Below are 6163 nucleotides of genomic sequence, written 5' to 3'. Positions count from 1 at the left end.
ACAGAGACAGTAGATGATGAGACAAGAGAGACAGAGAGAGACAGAGAGAGAGACAACAAAGGGCAGATAATCACAATCTATCAATTGTCAATATTAATCAGTGATCATGATCAATAATGTATTGATTATGTATTGATGAACTGATATTGTATTGTATAATCAATAAGTCCTTCCCTACCGTCCTCAGGGTCTAGTATCTCCACGGTAACAGAGCTGGACTGTCCTATCAGCGCCATCACCGGCTCAGACAGGACCAATCGGAAGCTTTCGGAAACCCTCGTACACCTGGTCGTCATGGATACGCAGTCGCCAGACGGCCCGGGTCTGACCGGGGTTAAACTGCACCTGTCTCGGGGGCGAGGCGTGGTAGTCCTGACCTCTCTCGTTGTGGATTGTCATGCAGGCTGACAGCTGGTTTTAGTGATGAAAGGTATTTGTCATGTATCGATCAGAGTTGCATTCAACGAAGGGAAATAGTTCACAAACATATTCAATTTGTTTTGTGTAGCCGTAAACACTTAGATCACTTTTTGTTAATATGATAAATACAATATACAAGGACAACAAACACAGCACAACATAAAGAGAGACCTAAGACAACAAACATAGCATGGTAGCAACACAACATGGTAGCAACACATGACAACACAACATGGTAGCAACAAACATGACAACACAACATGACAACACGCTGGGGTTCTGCTACTACATAACGTTGTGTGGTGGGTTGTGTGTTTGCTGGGTTTCTGCTACTATGATTCACAGTGTGGTGGTGGTTGTGTGTTTAATCTCTGGGGTTTCTGCTACTTACATAACGTTGTGTGGTGGGTTGTGTGTGTTTATTCTGGGGTTCTGCTACTATATACAGTTGTTTGCTGGTGGTTGTGTGTTTTTGCTCGGGGTTCTGCTACTCACAATACGTTGTGTGGATGGTTGTTGGTTGTTTATTTTGTGGTTCTGCGATAAGCTTAGCAGACGTTGTGTGGTGGCTTGTGTGTTTGTTGATGGGTTCTGCTACTATATAACGTTGTTGTGGTGTGTTGTGGTGGTTTTGCTGGGGTGCTGCTACTATAACTGTTGTGTGGTGGTTGTGTGTGTTTGCTGGGGTTGCTGCTGACTTAATAAACGTTGTGTGGTGGTTGCTGGGTTTGCTGGGGTGCTGCACTATAATTACGTTGTGTCGAGTGGTTTGTGTGTTTGGCTGGGGTTCTGCTACTACAACGTTGGTGTGGTGGTTGTGTGTTTTATCTGGGGTCTATGCTACGACATTCACGTTGGTGTGGTGGTTTGTGTGTTTTGTGGGGTTGCTGCTACTACAGACGTTGTGTGCTGGTTGTGTGTTTGCTGGGGTTTTTTTGCTGCGCTAAAATAATAACTAACAGTGTGTGGGGTTGGGTTTGCTTGGGTTGCTTACGTTGTGTGGTTTGTGTGTTGCTGGGGTTCTTGCTGACTATAACGTGTGTGGTGGTTGTGTGTTTATTCTGGGGTTTCGTCTACTATAATCTACGTTTGTGTGGTGGGTGTGTGTTTATTCTGGGGTGCTGCTACTCACTGAAACGTTGTGTGGTGGTTGTGTGTTTGCTGGGGTTCTGCTACTACAACGTTGTGTGGTGGTTGTGTGTTTGCTGGGGTGCTGCTACTACAACGTTGTGTGGTGGTTGTGTGTTTGCTGGGGTGCTGCTACTATAACGTTGTGTGGTGGTTGTGTGTTTGCTGGGGTTCTGCTACTATAACGTTGTGTGGTGGTTGTGTGTTTATTCTGGGGTGCTGCTACTCACTGACGAAAGACGTCTCCCCCAGATGGCCCCTCCTCCTCAGAGTGACCTCTAGAAACTGTGCGCTCTCCTGCACCGTGTAGAGCCGTGTCTCCATGGAAACCCAGGCCCACTGGACCCGGAATGGCTGCTGGGTCACACGGTTTCCTCCTGGCAAGTGGAGCATTTTAGCACAGATTGAACAAGGAGCCATGTTTCACCAGATGTGACGAGAGGAAGCCCAGTGGCCGGCAGTGGGAATAGCTGGAGCGAGGTGGATTTTGTCCGACATTCTGCTCATTTTCTCATCGATTGATGTCAATACAGTTTCCTCTTCCCAAAACTACAATCTGTTACGAACACAGTGGACTACGGTTTGTAGACTTTACCCTTTGGTCAAAAGTTTTAAATAAATGTGTTGTTTAGGAGTACAAAGGCAAACAATTCACAGAAAAGGCTTTGCCTAACGAAAGTATCCAAATACACTATATATACAAAAGTGGATTCTGCTATTTCAGCCACACCCGTGTCTGACAGGTGTATCAAATCAAGCGCAACACCATGCAATCTCCATAGACAAACATTGCCAGTAGAATGGCCTTACTGAAGAGTGACTTTCAACGTGGCATCGTCATAGGATGCCACCTTTCCAACAAGTCAGTTTGTCAAATGTTTTGACCCGCTAGAGCTGCCCCGGTCAACTGCCCCGGTCAACTGTAAGTGCTGTTATTGTGAAGTGGAAACGTCTAGGAGCAACAACGGCTCAGCAGCGAAGTGGTAGACCACACAAGCTCACAGAACGGGACCGTCGAGTGCTGAAGCGAGTAGCATGTAAAAATCGGTTGCAACACTAACTACCGAGTTCCAAACTGTCTCTGGAAGCAACGTCAGCACAATAACGGTTCGTCGGGAGCTTCATGAAATGGGTTTCCATGGCCGAGCAGCCACACACAAGCATAAGATCACCACGAGCAATGCCAAATGTCAACTGGAGAGGTGTAAAGCTCGCCGCCATTGGACTCTGGAGCAGTGGAAACGCGTTCTCTGGAGTGATAATCACACTTCACCATCTGACAGTCCGACGGCCAAATCTGGGTTTGGCGATGCCAGGAGAACGCTACCTGCCCCAATGCATAGTGCGCGACTGTAAAGTTTGGTGGAGGAGGAATAATGGTCTTGGGCTGTTTCATGGTTCGGGCTCCTTAGTTCAAGTGAAGGGAAATCTTAATGCTACAGCATACAATGACATTCTAGACCATTCTGTGCTTCTTCCCAGAAGAGTGGAGGCTGTTACAGCAGCAATGTTCCAACATCTAGTGGAAAGCCTTCCAGAAGAGTGGAGGCTGTTACAGCCAGCATGTTCCAACATCTAGTGGAAAGCCTTCCAGAAGAGTGGAGGCTGTTACAGCAGCAAGCTTCCAACATCTAGTGGAAAGCCTTTCCAGAAGAGTGAGGCTGTTATAGCAGCAATGTTCCAACATCTAGTGGAAAGCCTTCCCAGAAGAGTGGAGACTGTTATAGCAGCAATGTTCCAACATCTAGTGGAAAGCCTTCCCAGAAGAGTGGAGGCTGTTATAGCAGCAATGTTCCTACATCTAGTGGAAAAGCCTTTCCAGAAGAGTGGAGGCTGTTATAGCAGCAATGTTCCAACATCTAGTGGAAAGCTTCCCAGAAGAGTGGAGGCTGTTGTAGCAGCAATGTTCCAACATCTAGTGGAAAGCCTTCCCAGAAGAGTGGAGGCTGTTCCTAAGCAATGTTTCCAACATCTAGTGGAAAGCCTCCCAGAAGAGTGGAGACTGTTATAGCAGCAATGTTCCCAACATCTAGTGGAAAGCCTTCCCAGAAGAGTGGAGGCTGTTATAGCAGCAATGTTCCTACATCTAGTGGAAGCCTTCCCAGAAGAAGTGGAGGCTGTTATAGCGCACAATGTTCAACATCTAGTGGAAAGCCTTCCAGAAGAGTGGAGGCTGTTATAGCAGCAATGTTCCAACATCTAGTGGAAAGCCTTCCCAGAAGAGTGGAGGCTGTTATAGCAGCATTGTTCCAACATCTAGTGGAAAGCCTTCCCCGAAGAGTGGAGACTGTTACAGCAGCAATGTTCCAACATCTAGTGGAAAGCCTTCCAGAAGAGTGGAGGCTGTTATAGCAGCAATGTTCTACATCTAGTGGAAAGCCTTCCCAGAAGAGTGGAGGCTGTTATAGCAGCAATGTTCCAACATCTAGTGGAAATCCTTCCACGAAGAGTGGATGGCCTGTTATAGCCAGCAAACTGTTCCAACATCTAGTGGACAAGCTTCCTACAAGAAGAAACCCCCCCCAAAAAACCGGCCAAAAAAAAAAAAAGCGGAACTGCGGTTTTAAATAAGTGGCCAGTTAACAAACCACTGGGACTGCTTTCCTGAGAAGGTTAACTTCATGGCTCCACTCCTTCCGTGTGGAAGAGGACTACACACCAACAACCGGAACTCGCACTTCCACGACGATAGTTCGGGCGAAGCCAGCAATTCGCGTCCTCTCCGTCATTCCCGCTGCTGCTAAATTAGACAATGCAACTGGAACTTTCATACCATCCGGAGCTGGCCACTTTCTATAAGTGCCTGATTTATCTGGCCACCGCCCGTCTCTGACACATATGGGCTCTTACTTGTCCTTCTCAATCCACTGCCCCCCTAATCGAAATGGAATAGTATTTCCCTAGGAATGTGATGTTGCGCGGGTGTTGTGCATAGGCAGCAATTGCTCTCCACCAATCATATGGTGGATAGGTCGCCATTCCGTATGACCAGAGGTGAAGGATGTTTGGTACAGCAGCAGCAAAGAGGGACCTAATCTGCCATCGAGAACACCATTTCTTTTGATGAGATACTCGACGAGCAGTGTTCCTACCATACTTATGGTTCATGTAGTGTACACTGCGCCCGGGCCTAGGAATGGCGCTCAATACTGATGGCTTGCTCTGAGCTCCGTTCCTTCCGGCTCCGCCAGTCTCCCCGTTGCTTGTGCTGCCCACTATGACTTCGACTGTGTTTCACCCTCAGTTCAGAGCACTACTAGCCGGCTGGGTGCTCAGTGTTGGGTTCAATTTAGAACTATGCTTGTTGCATCATTAGTCAGTAACGGGATCAGAACTCATTGCAAGTAGACGCAAATATTGGTGTCCGCTCTTGACATTCAGGTTTCTACTGTGACTTGTCCCTAGATGTCTTAATATTACCATAGTGAGACGTATCTCTCTCGCGTGTGTCGCTATACCTCAGACCATGTTCTCAGTCGTTCGGAAAGCGTCAGCAGCCTGGAGAGACTCCTTTCACGATTGCGGAATGCCAACACCGGAGTCTCCAACCGGGAGCTTGTCTCAGACATAAAGATAATATACTCTGGCCTAAGATCGTTCAGGGCTTCTAGCAACAGATGATTGTATTCGGTCGTTTGCTCTCTGCTCAGTAATGAGGTTGCGCTAGCTGCAAAAAAATGCAACAGTTCTATTCTACACTTGGTTCCTCATTTTTGGCATACACATAGCCATGTTATTGAGGGGAGGCGTCACTAATAGAACTGTCCACCTCCAGTTAGACGCCGCAGAAACTATCTCTTTGACACCCACAAGATTTCCAATTTACCACTTTTGCATGACACTTACAGGGAAACTACTATACAGAACCCTTCCGCAGATGCCTCAACAAAGGCGGCTCTGTGTCGCAGTTTTGACTTGGCTATCCCCTTAATGAAATTATAAAATATACAGACCACTAATTCCATTTGGCTTAAATACTTAAACCCTTTAACATCATCCTCAGCTCTGGTATCTTCCCCAAAATTTGGAACCAAGGACTGATCACCCCAATCTACAAAAGTGGAGACAAATTTGACCCCAATAACTACCATGGGATATGCGTCAACAGCAACCTTGGGAAAATCCTCTGCATTATCATTAACAGCAGACTCGTACATTTCCTCAGTGAAAACAATGTACTGAGCAAATGTCAAATTGTCTTTTTACCAAATTACAGTGTGACAGACCACGTATTCACCCTGCACACCCTAACTGACAAACAAACAAACCAAAACAAAGACAAAGTCTTCTCAAGCTTTGTTGATTTCTAAAAAGCCTTCGACTCAATTTGGCATGAGGGTCTGCTATACAAATTGATGGAAAGTGGTGTTGGGGGTAAAACATACTATAAAATCCATGAACACCAACAAGTGTGCGGATAAAAATGGCAAAAAACACACATTTCTTTCCACAGGGCCGGGGGTGAGACAGGGCCGGGGGGTGAGACAGGGATGCAGCTTAAGCCCCACCCTCTTCAACATATAGAGTATATCAGTGAATTAGCGAGGGCAGTAGAACAGTCTGCAGCACCCGTTCTCACCCTACTAGAATCTGAAGTCAAAGGTCTACTGTTTGC

This window comes from Salvelinus sp. IW2-2015, unplaced genomic scaffold, assembly GCF_002910315.2.
Source record: "Salvelinus sp. IW2-2015 unplaced genomic scaffold, ASM291031v2 Un_scaffold5847, whole genome shotgun sequence".
Classification (NCBI taxonomy): Eukaryota; Metazoa; Chordata; class Actinopteri; order Salmoniformes; family Salmonidae; genus Salvelinus; species Salvelinus sp. IW2-2015.
This window is presented reverse-complemented; position numbering follows the sequence as displayed.